Consider the following 20,016-nt stretch of genomic DNA (forward strand, 5'->3'; position numbering starts at 1 on the left):
GGCGACCACCCAGGAATTATCCTCCTGACCATAGCCCTTCCACTTGACCAGGTACTGAAGCCTCCGCCTGGAGAGACGAGAATCTAAGATCTTCTCCACCACGTACTCCAACTCGCCCTCAACCAACACCGGAGCAGGAGGCTCAGCAGAAGGAACCACAGGCACAACGTACCGCCGCAACAAGGACCTATGAAATACGTTGTGAATGGCAAACGACACCGGAAGATCCAGGCGACAGGATACAGGATTAAGGATCTCCAATATCTTGTAAGGACCAATGAATCGAGGCTTAAATTTGGGAGAGGAGACCTTCATAGGAACAAATCGAGAAGACAGCCATACCAAATCCCCAACACGAAGTCGGGGACCCACACCGCGGCGGCGATTGGCAAAACGCTGAGCCTTCTCCTGTGACAACTTCAAGTTGTCCACCACATGATTCCAGATCCGCTGCAACCTATCCACCACAGAATCCACTCCAGGACAGTCAGAAGGCTCCACATGTCCCGAGGAAAAACGAGGATGGAAACCGGAGTTGCAGAAAAATGGCGAAACCAAGGTGGCAGAACTAGCCCGATTATTAAGGGCAAATTCAGCCAACGGCAAGAAGGTCACCCAATCATCCTGATCAGAAGAGACAAAACACCTCAAATACGCCTCCAGAGTCTGATTAGTTCGTTCCGTTCGTCCGTTAGTCTGTGGATGAAAAGCGGACGAAAACGACAAATCAATGCCCATCCTACCACAAAAGGATCGCCAGAACCTGGAAACAAACTGGGATCCTCTGTCCGACACAATATTCTCAGGAATGCCGTGCAAACGAACCACGTTCTGGAAGAACACAGGAACCAGATCAGCAGAGGAAGGCAGCTTAGGCAAAGGAACCAGATGGACCATCTTGGAGAAACGATCACATATCACCCAGATGACAGACATGCCTTTAGACACCGGAAGATCCGAAATGAAATCCATAGAGATGTGTGTCCAAGGTCTCTTCGGGACAAGCAAGGGCAAGAGCAACCCGCTGGCACGAGAACAGCAAGGCTTAGCTCGAGCACAAGTACCGCAGGACTGCACAAATGACCGCACATCCCTTGACAAGGAAGGCCACCAAAAGGACCTGGCCACCAGATCTCTGGTGCCAAAAATTCCCGGGTGCCCTGCCAACACTGAGGAATGAACCTCGGAAATGACTCTGCTGGTCCATTTAGCAGGCACAAACAATCTGTCAGGTGGACAAGAGTCAGGCCTACCAGCCTGAAATCTCTGCAACACACGTCGCAGATCTGGAGAAATCGCTGACAAGATAACTCCTTCCTTAAGAATACCCTCAGGTTCAGCGACTCCAGGAGCATCAGGCACAAAGCTCCTAGACAGAGCATCGGCCTTCACATTCTTAGAACCTGGTAAATACGAGACCACAAAGTCAAAACGGGAGAAAAACAATGACCAGCGGGCCTGTCTAGGATTCAGGCGTTTAGCAGACTCGAGATACATCAAATTTTTGTGATCAGTCAAGACCACCACCCGATGCTTAGCACCCTCGAGCCAATGACGCCACTCCTCAAATGCCCACTTCATGGCCAATAACTCCCGATTGCCCACATCATAATTTCGCTCTGCTGGCGAAAACTTCCTAGAGAAAAAGGCACAAGGTCTCATAGTAGAGCAACCAGGGCCTCTCTGCGACAAAACGGCCCCTGCCCCAATCTCCGAAGCATCCACCTCAACCTGAAAGGGAAGTGAGACATCAGGCTGGCACAAAACAGGCGCCGAAGTAAACCGGCGTTTCAACTCCTGGAAAGCCTCCACGGCAGCAGGAGCCCAGTTAGCTACATCAGAGCCTTTCTTGGTCATATCCGTCAGCGGTTTAACAACGCTAGAGAAATTTGCGATAAAACAACGGTAGAAGTTAGCAAAACCCAAGAACTTCTGAAGACTCTTAACTGACGAGGGTTGAGTCCAATCATGAATAGCTCGGACCTTGACTGGATCCATCTCCACAGCAGAAGGGGAAAAAATGAACCCCAAAAAGGGAACCTTCTGTACACCAAAGAGACACTTTGAGCCTTTTACAAACAAAGAATTTTCACGCAAAATCTCAAAAACCATCCTGACCTGCTCCACATGCGAGTCCCAATCATCAGAAAAAACAGAATATCATCCAGATAAACAATCAAAAATTTATCCAGATACTTCCGGAAAATGTCATGCATGAAGGACTGAAAAACTGAAGGTGCATTAGAGAGCCCAAATGGCATCACCAAGTACTCAAAATGACCTTCGGGCGTATTGAATGCGGTTTTCCATTCATCGCCCTGCCTAATGCGCACAAGGTTGTACGCACCACGAAGGTCTATCTTGGTGAACCACTTGGCACCTTTAATCCGGGCAAACAAATCTGACAACAACGGCAAAGGATACTGAAATTTGACAGTGATCTTATTTAAAAGCCGATAGTCAATACAAGGCCTCAAAGATCCGTCCTTTTTGGCCACAAAAAAGAATCCCGCACCAAGAGGGGAAGAAGAAGGACGGATATGCCCCTTCTCAAGAGACTCCTTGATATATGAACGCATCGCGGTATGTTCAGGTACCGACAGATTAAACAGTCTCCCCTTAGGAAACTTACTGCCAGGGATCAAATCTATTGCACAGTCACATTCCCTATGAGGAGGCAGTGCACTGGACTTAGACTCGCTGAAGACATCCTGATAATCAGACAAATACGCCGGAACTTCCGAAGGCGTAGAAGAAGCAATAGACAAGGGCAGGGAATCTCCATGAATTCCATGGCAGCCCCAACTTGACACTGACATAGCCTTCCAGTCCAAGACTGGATTATGGGTCTGTAACCATGGCAAACCCAAAACAACCAAATCATGCATTTTATGCAGAACAAGAAAACGTATTACCTCCCGATGTTCGGGAGTCATGCACATGGTAACCTGTGTCCAAAACTGCGGTTTATTTTTTGCCAATGGCGTAGAATCAATACCCCTAAGAGGGATAGGATTTTCCAATGGCTCAAGAACAAATCCGCAGCGCTTGGCAAATGACAGATCCATAAGGCTCAGGGCCGCACCTGAGTCCACAAACGCCATGACAGGATACGATGACAGTGAGCAAATCAAAGTTACAGATAGAATAAATTTAGGTTGCAAATTACCAATGACGACCGGACTAACAACCTTAGTAAGACGTTTAGAGCATGCTGAGATAACATGTGTAGAATCACCACAGTAGTAACACAAGCCATTCTGGCGTCTATGAATTTTCCGCTCATTTCTAGTCAGGATTCTATCACATTGCATTAATTCAGGTGCCTGTTCAGACAACACCATGAGAGAATTTGCGGTTTTGCGCTCCCGCAACCGCCGGTCGATTTGAATAGCCAGGGCCATAGAATCATTCAGACCTGTTGGAATGGGAAAACCCACCATCACATTCTTAATGGCTTCAGAAAGACCATTTCTAAAATTTGCAGCCAATGCACACTCGTTCCACTGGGTCAGCACGGACCATTTCCGAAATTTTTGGCAATACACTTCAGCCTCGTCCTGGCCCTGAGACATAGCCAGCAAGGCTTTTTCTGCCTGAATCTCAAGATTGGGTTCCTCATAAAGCAAACCGAGCGCCAGAAAAAACGCATCAATATCAGCCAATGCCGGATCTCCTGGCGCCAGCGAGAAAGCCCAATCCTGAGGGTCGCCCCGTAAAAAAGAAATAACAATTTTCACTTGCTGAGCGGAGTCTCCAGAGGAACAGGGTCTCAGGGACAAAAACAATTTACAATTATTCCTGAAATTTCTAAACTTAAATCGGTCTCCGGAAAACAGTTCAGGAATCGGTATCTTAGGTTCTGACATAGGATTTCTGGTAACATAATCTTGTATGCCCTGCACACGAGCAGCAAGCTGGTCCACACTTGTAATCAAGGTCTGGACATTCATGTCTGCAGCAATCACAAGCCACTCAGAGGTAAAGGGGAAAAGAATAAAAAATGAGAGAGAGAAAAAAAAACTCAGAACTTCCTTTCTTATAATCCCGCTTCTGCAATGCATTTAACATTTAATACTGGCCTGGCAAACTGTTATGACCCCAATGGCGAGGGTCTCAGAGATATCAGCAAGTCTGCGAAGTACAAAAATCCAGCTCATAGGGCAGTGGTAACTGGGTTGACCATATATCTACTCCTAACGCCAACACTAGAAGTAGCCGGGGAACATGCCTACGTTGGTCGCTAGATGTCTCGCGCCAGCCGGAGGACTAACTACCCCTAGAAGAGGAAAACAAAGACCTCTCTTGCCTCCAGAGAATAGACCCCAAAAGTTGGATACAAGCCCCCCACAAATAATAACGGTGAGGTAAGAGGAAATGACAAACACAGAGATGAACTAGGTTTAGCAAAGAGAGGCCCACTCACTAATAGCAGAATGTAGTAAGATAACTTATATGGTCAACAAAAACCCTACAAAAATCCACACTGGAGATTCAAGAACCCCCGAACCGTCTAACGGCCCGGGGGGAGAACTCCAGCCTCCCTAGAGCTTCCAGCAAGGATAGGATACAGATTATGTACAAGCTGGACAAAAATGCAAACAAAAACAATAGCAAAAAGCAAGAAAGCAGACTTAGCTTAATCAAGCAGGAACCAGGATCAGTAGACAAGAGCACTACAGATTAGCTCTGATATCAACGTTGCCAGGCATTGAACTGAAGGTCCAGGGAGCTAATATAGCAACACCCCTGACCTAACGACCCAGGTGAGCATACAAGGGATGATAGACATACCCAGAGTAAAAACACTAGTAGCCACTAGAGGGAGCCAAAAGGTAAATTCACAACATGGAGCGCCCTTGTCCCCGGAGCTTGCACTCCTTTCCCCCGGCCCTGGCACACAGGTGATTGCTGTATAGCCCAGGTGTGGAGTGCTCTTGTCCCTGGAGCTTGCACTCCTTTCCCCCGGCCCTGGCACACAGGTGATCGGTGTATAGCCCAGGTGTGGACTTCTCTTGTCCCCGGAGCTTGCACTCCTTTCCCCCGGCCCTGGCACACAGGTGATCGCTGTATAGCCCAGGTGTGGAGCGCTCTTGTCCCCGGAGCTTGCATTCCTTTCCCCCGGCCCTGGCACACAGGTGATCGGTGTATAGCCCAGGTGTGGACTTCTCTTGTCCCCGGAGCTTGCACTCCTTTCCCCCGGCCCTGGCACACAGGTGATCGCTGTATAGCCCAGGTGTGGAGCGCTTTTGTCTCCGGAGCTTGCACTCCTTTCCCCCGGCCCTGGCACACAGGTGATTGCTGTATAGCCCAGGTGTGGACTTCTCTTGTCCCCGGAGCTTGCACTCCTTTTCTCCGGCCCTGGCGCACAGGTGATTGCTGTATAGCCCAGGTGTGGAGCGCTTTTGTCCCCGGAGCTTGCACTCCTTTCCCCGGCCCTGGCACACAGGTGATCGCTGTATAGCCCAGGTGTGGAGCGCTCTTGTCCCCGGAGCTTGCACTCCTTTTCTCCGGCCCTGGCACACAGGTGATTGCTGTATAGCCCAGGTGTGGAGCGCTCTTGTCCCCGGAGCTTGCACTCCTTTCCCCGGCCCTGGCACACAGGTGATTGATGTATAGCCCAGGTGTGGAGCGCTCTTGTCCCCGGAGCTTGCACTCCTTTCCCCCGGCCCTGGTACACAGGTGATCGGTGTATAGCCCAGGTGTGGAGCGCTCTAGTCCCCGGAGCTTGCACTCCTTTCCCCCGGCCCTGGTACACAGGTGATTGCTGTATAGCCCAGGTGTGGAGCGCTCTTGTCCCTGGAGCTTGCACTCCTTTCCCCCGGCCCTGGCACACAGGTGATCGCTGAATAGCCCAGGTGTGGAGCGCTCTTGTCCCCGGAGCTTGCACTCCTTTCCCCCGGCCCTGGCACACAGGTGATCGCTGTATAGCCCAGGTGTGGAGTGCTCTTTTCCCCGGAGCTTGCACTCCTTTCCCCCGGCCCTGGCACACAGGTAATCGGTGTATAGCCCAGGTGTGGAGCGCTTTTGTCCCCAGAGCTTGCACTCCTTTTCTCCTGCCCTGGCACACAGGTGATCGGTATATAGCCCAGGTGTGGAGTGCTCTTGTCCCCGGAGCATGCATTCCTTTCCCCCGGCCCTGGCACACAGGTGATCGGTGTATAGCCCAGGTATGGAGCGCTCTTGTCCCCGGAGCTTGCACTCTTTTCCCCCGGCCCTGGCACACAGGTGATCGGTGTAGCCCAGGTGTGGGGAGCTCTTGTCCCTGGAGCTTGCACTCCTTTCCCTCGGCCCTGGCACACAGGTGATTGCTGTATAGCCCAGGTGTGGAGCGCTCTTGTCCCCGGAGCTTGCACTCCTTTCCCCCAACCTTGCACACAGGTGATTGCTGTATTGCCCAGGTGTGAAGCGCTCTTGTCCCCGGAGCTTGCACTCCTTTCCCCCGACCCTGGCACACAGGTGATCGGTGTATAGCCCAGGTGTGGAGCGCTCTTGTCCCCGAAGCTTGCAGTCCTTTCCCCCAACCTGGCACACAGGCGATTGCTGTATTGCCCAGGTGTGGAGCGCTCTTGTCCCCGGAGCTTGCACTCCTTTCCCCCGGCCCTGGCACACAGGTGATTGCTGTATAGCCCAGGTGTGGAGCGCTCTTGTCCCCGGAGTTTGCACTCCTTTCCCCCGGCCCTGGCACACAGGTGATTGCTGTATAGCCCAGGTGTGGGGAGCTCTTGTCCCTGGAGCTTGCACTCCTTTCCCTCGGCCCTGGCACACAGGTGATTGCTCTATCACCAGGGCCGTATTTAGAGTTTATGCTGCCCTAGGCACTTTTAATGCTGCCCCCTCTTTGGTGAGTATGACACTATCGGCAGTGACTTTGGCCTTTTGCAGCAGATCCGGCAGTTTTTCCACATCTGCCACGTAACGGATCACTTACGTCAACACTGTGTTTGACCTCATTCATTCCCTATGGGATTTGCGGACATTGGTGGCACTTGCTGTGATCCGTAAAATGCGGTATCATATCTCCCAACTTTTGAAGGAGGTGAAAGAGGGTTAAAGTTTGAGGAGCCACGCCTCTGACCATTTCACAAATAGTCACACCCATATCCACGTCACAACCACACTCATTTAGCACTGCTGATCACACTGTTTCATAAACAATAATTATAAACAAAAAAAATATGGCCACACAGTGCTCCATACTGTATAACTGCCACACATGATGCTACATACTGTATAATGGCCACACATGACGCTTCATACTGTATAATGGCCACACATGACGCTCCATACTGTATAATGGCCACACATGATGCTCCATACTGTATAATGGCCGCACATGATGCTCCATACTGTATAATGGCCCCACATTATGCTCCATACTGTATAATGGCCCCACATGATGCTCAATACTGTATAATGGCCACACATGATGCTTCATACTGTATAATGGCCACACATGATGCTCCATACTGTATAATGGCCACACATGATGCTTCATACTGTATAATGGCCCCATATTATGCTCCATACTGTATAATGGCGCCACATTATGCTCCATACTGTATAATGGCCACACAGTGCTCCATACTGTATAACAGCCACACATGATGCTCCATACTGTATAATGCCACACATGATGCTTCATACTGTATAATGGCCCCACATGATGCTTCATACTGTATAATGGCCCCACATTATGCTCCATACTGTATAATGGCCACACAAGATGCTTTATACTGTATAATGGCCCCACATTATGCTCCATACTGTATAATGGCCCCACATGATGCTCAATACTGTATAATGGCCACACATGATGCTCCATACTGTATAATGGCCACACAGTGCTCCATGCTGTACAATGGCCACACATGATGCTCAGTACTGTACAATGGCCCCACATGATGCTCAATACTGTATAATGGCCCCACATGATGCTCAATACTGTATAATGGCCCCACATGATGCTCCATACTGTATAATGGCCACACATGATGATCAATACTGTATGATGGTCACACAGTGCTCCATACTGTATAATAGCCACACATGATGATCAATACTGTATAAAGGCCCTACATGATGCTCAATACTGTATAATGGCCCCACATAATGGGGACGGGGCGGGCGGTCAAGAGGTGACCCCAGACTTTAATTAAAAAATTAAAAAAACTTGCTCAGGTGCCGCCCCCCGCATCGTCCCGCCCTAGGCACATGCCCTCAAGTGCCTAGTGGCAAATACGGCCCTGTCTATCAGACTTTGTTTCTGAATTGTACCGCTCTGCAGTGTCTGTTGGGGCCACAGATATAATTATGGCTCCTCACCATGATCAGGTCCTCTTCTTGCTGTCAGTGAAGGATGCATTATGAAGCAGTGAAGCCGTTATTCCAGCTGGGGGTTTGTTACACTTGTATCCACTCTGGACAATACTCTGTGAGCTGATCAACAGTCGCTACAATGTGTCAGTCTGGAGATCAGGCAGTTTAGTTCTCAGACGATCGTCTAGAGCGGATAGAATTGTAACAAACCTTCAACTGAGGGCAGGATTAGCTGTGTGTAGGTTTATAGCCTGTGACTGTTCTCATTCCCTGACAACAAGCACAGATTTTGAAAATGGCGAAGAATTTGTAACACCCCAGGTTACCAGTTGTTCCAGTGATGTTGCCTTCCTTTTGGGTCAGGCGATATCATGCTTGGAGGCAAGGGGAGTTCTCTTCACCAGGTAAGGCACCCACACTCAACACATTCCAAATCCAGGCCAGAAGGGAGAGCTCAGGACCCGGATTCAGGGGAGCTTCCCTCAGCTTTAAGTGTTCTGGTCTGGAGGAGGAGTTAGGCAGTTGGTCCAGGGAGACCAAGGAGTGCAGTTGGAGAGAGACATTGAGTAGAAAGGAAGTCTGGAGTAGAGTACAGACTACGGAGCCATACAGCCAGGACTGAGCTGCAGCTCCAGGGAAGGACGAGAACCCGAGGGGTTGTTGTACTTAGTGGAGCCATTGAGGGAAGGAGCAAAACAGTGGAAAAAGGGCTCAGAGGGGAACTGTGACTTGTCACCCTCAGAGCCAAAACGCAGAAACCGGGCACCGGGAGCCTGAGGCTTTTGTTATACTCTAGGACACATAGCAGAACTGGACGGCATAGGACTGTATGTTATTTATCCACACCACGCCTGGAGGTGAAGCAGCACCTGAAGAGCCCGGGTCATGATAGAGACCCTGTAAAATGGCTCAAGCTGCCCGCCACACAGGTACCTGTCCCAGGACAGGGGAAAGGAGGGGTACCTTGCCAGCAAGCTTCAGGCAGCAGGGACCTTGCACACCAGCATTAGCAGGAAAGGCTCACGGACCTCAACTGGAAAAGGGGATTCATCTATTGCCTCCAGGCCAGGCGGGCCACTGCGACACCTGTACCTGGTACCCTGGACTGAGATGGACTGCTACCATCAGTAAACCAGGTAAAGACTATCTTACGGTGTCCTTTGTTATTTTTTGGCATACACTATCATTGCTGCCTACACCTCGGGAGCCCTGGGGACCCCTCTTCACCTGTGGGAAGCGTCACCATCTGACCGCCATACCATCACCCCAGAGGACCCGTTTAAGCGGCGTCTGTCCCTACTGACCAAAATCCACAGGTGGCGTCACGAATAGTGTTGAGCATTCCAATACTGCAAATATCGGGTATCGGCCGATATTTGCTGTATCGGAATTCCGATACCGAGTTCCGATATTTTTGCGATATCGGAAATCGGAATCGGAAGTGTGCGGTGCGTATGGTTCCCAGGGTCTGGAGGAGAGGAGACTCTCCTTCAGGCCCTGGGATCCATATTCATGTAAAAAATAAAGAATAAAAATAAAAAATATTGATATACTCACCCTCGGACGAGCTCTGGCTGTTAGCGGCGCCTCCATTCCTAAGAATGCAGGGAGTGAAGGACCTTCGATGACGTCGCGGCTTGTGATTGGTTGCGTGAGCGGTCACATGAGCGGTCACGCGACCAATCACAAGCCGCGACGTCATCAAAGGTCCTTCACTCTGCATTCTTAGGAACGGAGGCAGACGCTTGGACCGGTGAGAACTGGGGCCATCGGAGGGGTGAGTATATCAATATTTTTTATTTTTATTCTTTATTTTATACATGAATATGGATCCCAGGGCCTGAAGGAGAGTTTCCTCTCCTTCAGACCCTGGGAACCATTCCGATATTTTGTGTCCCATTGCTATGCATTGGTATCGGGTATCGGTATCGGCGATATCCGATATTTTTTGGATATCGGCCGATCCAATCCGATACCGATACCTTTGCATATCGGAAGGTATCGCTCAACACTAGTCACAAATAGACTTTATCACTAAATATCCCTTTAACCCCTTCACCCCCAAGGGTGGTTTGCACGTTAATGACCGGGCCAATTTTTACAATTCTGACCACTGTCCCTTTATGAGGTTATAACTCTGGAACGCTTCAACAGATCTTGGCGATTCTGACAATGTTTTCTCATGACATATTGTACTTCATGATAGTGGTAAAATTTCTTTGATATTACCTGCGTTTATTTGCAAAAAAAATGGAAATTTGGCGAAAATTTTGAAAATTTTGCAATTTTCCAACTTTGAATTTTTATGCCCTTAAATCACAGAGATATGTCACACAAAATACTTAATAAGTAACATTTGCCACATGTCTACTTTACATCAGCACAATTTTGGAACCAAAATTTATTTTTGTTAGGGAGTTATAAGGGTTAAAAGTTGACCAGCAATTTCTCATTTTTACAACACCATTTTTTTTTAGGGACCACATCTCATTTGAAGTCATTTTGAGGGGTCTATATGATAGAAAATACCCAAGTGTGACACCATTCTAAAAACTGCACCCCTCAAGGTACTCAAAACCATATTCAAGAAGTTTATTAACCCTTCTGGTGCTTCACAGGAATTTTTGGAATGTTTAAATAAAAATGAACATTTAACTTTTTTTTCACAAAAAAATTACTTCAGCTCCAATTTGTTTTATTTTACCAAGGGTAACAGGAGAAAATGGACCCCAAAAGTTGTTGTACAATTTGTCCTGAGTACGCCGATACCCCATATGTGGGGGTAAACCACTGTTTGGGCGCATGACAGAGCTCGGAAGCGAAGGAGCGCCATTTGACTTTTCAATGCAAAATTGACTGGGAATTGAGATGGGACGCCATGTTGCGTTTGGAGAGCCCCTGATGTGCCTAAACATTGAAACCCCCCACAAGTGACACCATTTTGGAAAGTAGACCCCCTAAGGAACTTATCTAGAGGTGTGGTGAGCACTTTGACCCACCAAGTGCTTCACAGAAGTTTATAATGCAGAACCGTAAAAATAAAAAATCATATTTTTTCACAAAAATTATGTTTCGCCCCCAATTTTTTATTTTCCCAAGAGTAAGAGAAGAAATTGGACCCCAAAAGTTGTTGTACAATTTGTCCTGAGTACGCTGATACCCCATATGTGGGGATAAACCACTGTTTGGGCGCATGGGAGACCTCGGAAGGGAAGGAGCGCCGTTTGACTTTTCAATGCAAAATTGACAGGAATTGAGATGGGACGTCATGTTGCGTTTGGAGAGCCCCTGATGTGCGTAAACATTGAAACCCCCCACAAGTGACACCATTTTGGAAAGTAGACCCCCTAAGGAACTTATCTAGAGGTGTGGTGAGCACTTTGACCCACCAAGTGCTTCACAGAAGTTTATAATGCAGAACCGTAAAAATAAAAAATCATATTTTTTCACAAAAATTATCTTTTCACCCCCAATTTTATATTTTCCCAAGGGTAAGAGAAGAAATTGTACCCCAAAAGTTGTTGTACAATTTGTCCTGAGTACGCTGATACCCCATATGTGGGGGTAAACCACTGTTTGGGCGCATGGGAGAGCTCGGAAGGGAAGTAGCACCGTTTGACTTTTCAATGCAAAATTGACAGGAATTGAGATGGGACGCCATGTTGCGTTTGGAGAGCCACTGATGTGCCTAAACATTGAAACCCCCCACAAGTGACACCATTTTGGAAAGTAGACCCCTAAGGAACTTATCTAGATGTGTTTTGAGCGCTTTGACCCACCAAGGGCTTCACAGAAGTTAATAATGCAGAGCCGTAAAAATAAAACAAAAATTTTTTCCCACAAAAATTATTTTTTTAGCCCCCAGTTTTGTATTTTCCCGAGGGTAGCAGGAGAAATTGGACCCCAAAATTTGTTGTCCAATTTGTCTTGAGTGCGCTGATACCCCATATGTGGGGGGGAACCTCCGTTTGGACGCATGGAAGGGCTCGGAAGTGAAGGAGCGCCATTTGGAATGCAGACTTAGATGGAATGGTCTGCAGGCGTCACATTGCGTTTGCAGAGCCCCTAATGTACCTAAACAGTAGAAACCCCCCACAAGTGACACCATGTTGGAAAGTAGACCCCCTAAGGAACTTATCTAGATGTGAGGTGAGTGCTTTGACCCACCAAGGGCTTCACAGAAGTTTATAATGCAGAGCCGTAAAAATAAAACAAAAATTTTTTCCCACAAAAATTATTTTTCAGCCCCCAGTTTTGTATTTTCCCGAGGGTAACAGGAGAAATTGGACCCCAAAAGTTGTTGTCCAATTTGTCCTGAGTGCGCTGATACCCCATATGTGGGGGGAACCACCGTTTGGATGCATGGGAGGGCTCGGAAGGGAAGGAGCGCCATTTGGAATGCAGACTTAGATGGAATGGTCTGCAGGCGTCACATTGCGTTTGCAGAGCCCCTAATGTACCTAAACAGTAGAAGCCCCGCACAAGTGACCCCATTTTGGAAACTAGACCCCCCAAGGAACTTATCTAGATGTGTTGTAAGAACTTTGAACCCCCAAGTGTTTCACTACAGTTTATAACGCAGAGCCGTGAAAATAAAAAATCTTTTTTTTCCCACAAAAATTATTTTTTAGCCCCCAGTTTTGTATTTTCCCAGGGGTAACAGGAGAAATTGGACCCCAAAGGTTGTTGTCCTATTTGTCCTGAGTACGCTGATACCCCATATGTTGGGGTAAACCCCTGTTTGGGCACACGGGAGAGCTCGGAAGGGAAGGAGCACTGTTTTACTTTTTCAACGCAGAATTGGCTGGAATTGAGATCGGACGCCATGTCGCGTTTGGAGAGCCCCTGATGTGCCGAAACAGTGGAAACCCCCCAATTATAACTGAAACCCTAATCCAAACACACCCCTAACCCTAATCCCAACAGTAACCCTAACCACACCTCTAACCCTGACACACCCCTAACCCTAATCCCAACCCTATTCCCAACCGTAAATGTAATATAAACCCTAACCGTAACTTTAGCCCCAACCCTAACCCTAACTTTAGCCCCAACCCTAACTGTAGCCTTAACCCTAGCCCCAACCCTAGCCCTAATCCTAACCCTAATGGGAAAATGGAAATAAATACATTTTTTTTTATTTTTCCCTAACTAAGGGGGTGATGAAGGGGGGTTTGATTTACTTTTATAGCGAGATTTTTTAGCGGATTTTTATGATTGGCAGCCGTCACACACTGAAAGACGCTTTTTATTGCAAAAAATATTTTTTGCGTTACCACATTTTGAGAGCTATAAATTTTCCATATTTTGGTCCACAGAGTCATGTGAGGTCTTGTTTTTTGCGGGACGAGTTGACGTTTTTATTGGTAACTTTTTGGGCACGTCACATTTTTTGATCGCTTTTTATTCCGATTTTTGTGAGGCAGAATGACCAAAAACCAGCTATTCATGAATTTCTTTTGGGAGAGGCGTTTATACCGTTCCGCGTTTGGTAAAATTGATAAAGCAGTTTTATTCTTCGGGTCAGTACGATTACAGCGATATCTCATTTATATTATTTTTTTATGTTTTGGCGCTTTTATACGATAATAACTATTTTATAGAAAAAATAATTATTTTTGCATCGCTTTATTCTCAGGACTATAACTTTTTTATTTTTTTGCTGATCATGCTGCGTTGCTGCGGGGGGCTCAGGGAAGCCCGCAGGGAGCCCCCTCCCTGCGCGATGCTTCCCTGCACCGCCGGCACATCGCGATCATGTTTGATCGCGGTGTGCCGGGGGTTAATGTGCCGGGAGCGGTCCGTGACCGCTCCTGGCACATAGTGCCGAATGTCAGCTGCGATAGGCAGCTGACACCCGGCCGCGATCGGCCGCGCTCCCCCCGTGAGCGCCGCCGATCGCGCTGGACGTACTATCCCGTCGGTGGTCATACGGGCCCACCCCACCTCGACGGGATAGTACGTCCGATGTCAGAAAGGGGTTAAAGACCTTTCCCCTTTAATTGGGCGCACAGGGCCACGGACCGGGTCGCAGCCACCGTGACATCCCCCTTAAGACTGGACCCGTTACTGAGTATCCCACGGCCCTGGCGGGCGTTCCAAATTGAAAGTCATTTCATATGTTGTAGAGCTCGTAGATAGAGTTGAGCGACTTTTACTTTTTTGGGATCAAGTCGGGTTTCGCGAAACCCGACTTTGTGAAAAGTCGGGTCGGGTGAAATCGGCCGATTATTGTGAAAAGTCGGGGGCCGACTGAAACACGAAACCCAATGCAAGTCAATGGGGAATCAAAGTCGGCAGTGAGTGGAGGCCAGGAAAACACCTACAGTGCCCATTTTAATGCCAAAAACATCAATTCTTATTACTGAAGCTTGTCAATCTTAATTTACTTTATAATAATAGTTAGGCATTGAAAACTGGGGGTCATTTGGCTAAAGTTGTGGGGGGGGGTAGGGCTGGCTCAAGTTTTTTGTGGGCCCAGGAAATGCGGTATACGTCACGGCGGTGGAGCAGTGAGAGGTAAGTATTTCAACTTTGCAAGTGCTGTGATCCTGAGCAAGCAGGGGGGCCCACTCGTTGGCATTGGCACTGGCACAGGGCCACTCAAAGTACGGCGGTGTTTGACGGCGGGTGGCGCCTCCCACCGGCAGAGACACTTTTGCGTACTGTGATACAGTGACCCCTGTTACAGCTAGGGGGCGCTGCATGTGCTCCTTAGGATATGCATGGAGGCATATCTGTAGTTGTAAAGGTTGAAATAGCCACACACACCTCCCACCTATGGGAGTGGCTGCAAGTATATAATGTGACCATGTGGGTCACATGATGGAGTAAGATGGATGGTCCTGAGTAGCCTGTGTGCCAGGTCCTGGAGGGCCTCTGTGTTGGGAGGTCCTGGGAGTAGGACTAGATCCCTGAAGAGCACATGGGGGAGGCCTTGGACCTGGGGGCCTGTGTGTTGGACGGTCCCAGATGGGGATGGACGTCCTGAACAGCGCACAGAGAGGACGCGTGTGCAGAGTTTGTGATGGCACTGCGTTTGGGGAAGCTACAGCCCGTCTGAGGATCTGGACTTTCAGGTGGCCTGATGAGCAAGGCATTGCCCGGGACGATGATCCCAGTTCGGCAGCTTCCCTGTGAGAGAGTACTGACAGAAGTCAGCGTATGGAGCAGGAGCTCCTAGAAGGTAACCCAGCGTATGGGGAACCGTGCAGTCACCCACGGCAACTGGATAGAGTAAGGTCCAGCATGATTAGAGACTGCAACCGTAATATCATATGTTGGTGCCTGTTGTGCCCCATGGAGAATTAATGAACTGTATGGCGTGCGGTCACCCACGATTACTGGACACAGGTTCAGCGTGTTTAGTGACCGCGTTTTCATAGCCGTATACTATGATGTGAAGAGTTGATGTAAAGACTGTTTGCTTGTACATATTTCTGTGGCTTATGACTCCATAATAAACCACATGGACTGTTAAAGTGAAAACCTGTGCCTAAGTACTTGAATCCCGTGCCAAGCGAGTGTCCCCCAACACACTCAGTAAGAGCAATCTTACATATGGTGCTCGAAGCGGGCAACGATCCAGGATGCACATGTGGAGTTAATTGCTGTGGCCCAGCGGGGTCACAAAGTTTTTTTTTTTTTTTTCTCAAGTCAGCTTGCTGTGCATCGGTGGGTCCACGAAGCTAACAAGCGTCTGGCTGTAACTCGGCGGGGTTACGAAGTTTTGCTGTGGATCGGCGGGTCCACAAAGTCTCTGGTGCAGAGCCGTGCAGAGCTTTGTGGAGTGTAGCTGCAGTTGCAGCAAAGAAAAAAAAAAAAAAAGGAGACATTACTGGTGGACCAGATCGTGCAGACTCTTAAAGGGCCAGTGCGACCTAAAGAGACGTTTTGTGTGTACTGTGCGAACTGGTGCTTAAGAGTACCGTGGGAGTCCCCGAGGTGTGCCCCAGGTAGCACATGGTGGGGCTTCAGACCTGGCGGCCTGGGGTATTGGATGAGGTCCTGAATAGCATCTGGACAGGTTATATGCCTGGGGTATTGGATGAGGTCCTGAATAGTACCTGGACAGGTTATATGCCTGGGGTGTTGGACGAGGTCCTGAATAGTACCTGGACAGGTCATATGCCTGGGGTGTTGGACGAGGTCCTGAATAGCACCTGGACAGGTCCTCTATGGTTCCAGTGTTTGGACCTGAGTGGTGAAGGTCCTGGAAGTATGTGTTGGATTTCCTGGGAGTAGGAATCCTGAATAGCAAGTGCGGGGCTTTGCTACTGGTGACCTGGGTATTGGACGGTCTCAGCTGGGGACGGACTTCCTGAATAGTACCCAGCCTGGCCACCTGTGTGATCCTGTGTAACCTGGGTGTTGGGAGGTCCTGGGAGTAGGACCGGATCCCTGAACAGCACGAGGTGAGGACCGGTGTTGTGAACTCTGTTTCCGGGCTCCCTCCTGTGGTCATGAGTGGTACTGTGTGAGTTCTCTCTTTGGGCTTCTCCTGGTGGCTCTTTTTGTTATTTTGCAGGTTTCTGGCAGGATCAGCTGTCTCGTCATCTGCTAGTTAGGTTTCCTATTTAATCCACCTGGTCCTTCATTCCTTGCCTGTTGCCGTTGTATTCAGAGCTATTCTGATTGCTCCTGTCTACATCCGTTATCAGTCTCTCCAAGAGAAGCTAAGTTCTGTTTGCTTATTTTTGCTCATCTGTGTTCAAGATGTTTCCTAGTATATGATGAGTTTTTGTCCAGCTTGCTAATATGTGATTTCCCTGCTTGCTGGTGCTCTGGGGTGCTGAGTTGCTCCCCCCACATCGTTAGTTGGTGTGGGGGTTCTCGCATTCTCTGCGTGGATATTTTTGCATAGGGTTTTTTACTGACCGCACAGATCCCTTGCTATTTTCTGCTATCTAGCGTTAGCGGGCCTCATTTGCTTAACCTGTTTCATCTCTGCGTTTGTCTTTTCCTCTTAACTCACCGTTATTATTTGTGGGGGGCATCTATATCTCTGGGGGATTTCTCTGAGGCAAGTGAGGTCTTTACTTTCTCTTTAGGGGTAGTCAGTTTCTCAGGCCGTGAAGAGACGTCTAGGATTTCAGGAAACGTTCCACGGCTGCCTATAGTGTGTGCGATTAGGATCAGGTTTGCGGTTAGTCCAGTTACCACATCCCCAGAGCTCGTCCTATTATTTTCTACTTAGCTGGTTAGATTTGTGATCCTAAGCCACTAGGAACATAACAGACCGGGATCTGCAGAGCCAGTGACAGCTACTGTGTGGGTAAGCTACAGTCCTTCGGTGGGTCTGGACTGACTAATGTGTGCCGGCCAGGCAAGTTGGTGATCCCTATGAGGCAGCTTACCCGGAGGAGTGGACTGACAAGGAGTCAGCAGGTGGAGCAGGAGCTCCCGTCAGGTACTATACAGACTGTTAGTGCTTGTGAAGTTCTATGAACTGTGTGGTCACCCACGGCAACTGAACGGAGTGAGGTTCGGCGTGATTAGAGACCGCGACCCAGAGTCATTTGTGCTGTATGTGACTTGGGACATTGGTTCGGCGTACGGACACCCATGGTAACTGGGCGAAGTGAGAGGTCCAGCATGTTTAGTGTCCGTGAGTCAAAGCCGTAAGGGGTGGTGTCCCTAAAAGTGGGTGGTGACCCGAATAGGGATAGTAACCCGAACAAGGGTGGAGTCCCAAAGGTCACTTGAGTACCAGGTGTTGAGACCCCTGGTGTGTGACAGGTGTTCAACCCCACAAGTTTGAATAGAGGGGGGGGTATGTGATGCAGTGACCCCTGTTACAGCTAGGGGGCGCTGCATGTGCTCCTTAGGATATGCATGGAGGCATATCTGTAGTTGTAAAGGTTGAAATAGCCACACACACCTCCCATCTAAGGGAGTGGCTGCAAGTATATAATGTGACCATGTGGGTCACATGATGGAGTAAGATGGATGGTCCTGAGTAGCCTGTGTGCCAGGTCCTGGAGGGCCTCTGTGTTGGGAGGTCCTGGGAGTAGGACTAGATCCCTGAAGAGCACATGGAGGAGGCCTTGGACCTGGGGGCCTGTGTGTTGGACGGTCCCAGATGGGGATGGACGTCCTGAATAGCGCGCAGAGAGGACGAGTTTGTGATGGCACTGCGTTTGGGGAAGCTACAGCCTGTCTGAGGATCTGGACTGTCAGGTGGCCTGATGAGCAAGGCATTGCCCGGGACGGTGATCCCAGGTCGGCAGCTTCCCTGAGAGAGAGTACTGACGGGAGTCAGCGTATGGAGCAGGAGCTCCTAGAAGGTAACCCAGCGTATGGGGAACCGTGCAGTCACCCATGGCAACTGGACAGAGTAAGGTCCAGCATGATTAGAGACTGCAACCGTAATATCGTATGTTGGTGCCTGTTGTGCCCCATGGAGATGGAGAATTAATGAACTGTATGGCGTGCGGTCACCCACGATTACTGTGGAAATAAACACCGTGTGCACTGCTATAATTTGGTGCAGAGACTAGGTACCCAAACCATATAGTAAATTGTAAAGAAGTCTCGCACTCAACTTAAGTCTTATTAATCTGTAGATTTATTGGTACTAATGGTAGCACTGGAAACGGCCCTTATCAGGCATTCATCAGTCACTACAACATTCAAAAAAGAAGAGGAATATAATACAGTGTACAAACAAAAAAATAATACATAAAACAACAGTATATACAGTTTCTCACAAAATATAGTAGTAGCCAAGTTTGTAGAGTCATTTTAAACATTATATTGCAGTGAAAACTCGCATAATATTCTCGCTCGCTGTGTTCTATAGTTAACCATTATGAAAGATATAAAGGAAACACATACCGTGCTGTGCCTTGTACAGGGTGTCGATACTACCTTTAATTAGAATGCAGATCATGCGTAATGCCTAATATGGCATAGGAAGAGGACAGAAATATATAACTATGTATAGAAGACTTAGATAATGGGACTCAGATCAAAACGGAGTGATACTCACAGTGGGCAACCGCTTCAAAAAGAAGTGGAGCAATCTGATAAGCAGAATGCATACAAGCTGTGGAATAAGATTGTGATAAGGGAGAAAGCGGGGGGTAAATGTGAGCGTATACTGTACAATGTCACGGGCCTATAGTGTGACGTTGTCCCTTGTATATACTTACCTTAATTATAAGGCTAGAGGTAGTCACCTCACAACGGCCAGCACTGGAGCAGGGGCTGGAGGGAATAGAACACCAGAGCTTGTCAGCGTAGAAAGGTCCAACTACAGATCCGGTGGCAGGGCGTATCTTACATCACCTGGAGGGAAGCCGCTCGGATGCGTGTGGTGTCCACCGCTCGTCTGAGATGTGTTTGTACAGCACTGCGCCTGCGCTGTGGTGAAGCGCCGAGACCGGATGTGATGTGACATGGCGGAAGTGTATGGCCGTGCGTGTCACCATGTAAATATGCGTTCCACTCGAATAGCGCTGATTCAGTTATAGTTAACAGTTCAATGCGATGTATGTGGGCAGTTGTATATTGCGGTAGCAGATGAAGGGCCATGCAATATGTGCATATTTAATGCAGCGCAGCGACCATGTGACAGAGGAGAGGGAGGGAAACATAAGGAGGAGGCGTTGAAGGGGGGTGTACACAATTACACATGGGGATGAAACGGAGAAGGAGTCTTGTGGGACTTCATGGACCATACAGAGGGAAAAGAAG

The 20,016-nt window shown here is 48.6% G+C and overlaps 1 protein-coding gene across 1 annotated transcript in view; it reads right to left on the reverse strand.

The window, feature by feature from the left end:
- The window catches only part of SLC18A2 (solute carrier family 18 member A2), a 295,896-nt gene extending 276,290 nt beyond the window's left edge, over window positions 1–19,606 (reverse strand). Inside the window, exon 1 of the mRNA XM_077257892.1 lies at window positions 19,473–19,606. The gene's annotated coding sequence lies outside the window, so the exon portion shown is untranslated. The remainder of the gene's footprint in view (window positions 1–19,472) is intronic.
- Window positions 19,607–20,016: the final 410 nt, after the last annotated feature.

This window comes from Ranitomeya variabilis, chromosome 4, assembly GCF_051348905.1.
Source record: "Ranitomeya variabilis isolate aRanVar5 chromosome 4, aRanVar5.hap1, whole genome shotgun sequence".
Classification (NCBI taxonomy): domain Eukaryota; kingdom Metazoa; phylum Chordata; class Amphibia; order Anura; family Dendrobatidae; genus Ranitomeya; species Ranitomeya variabilis.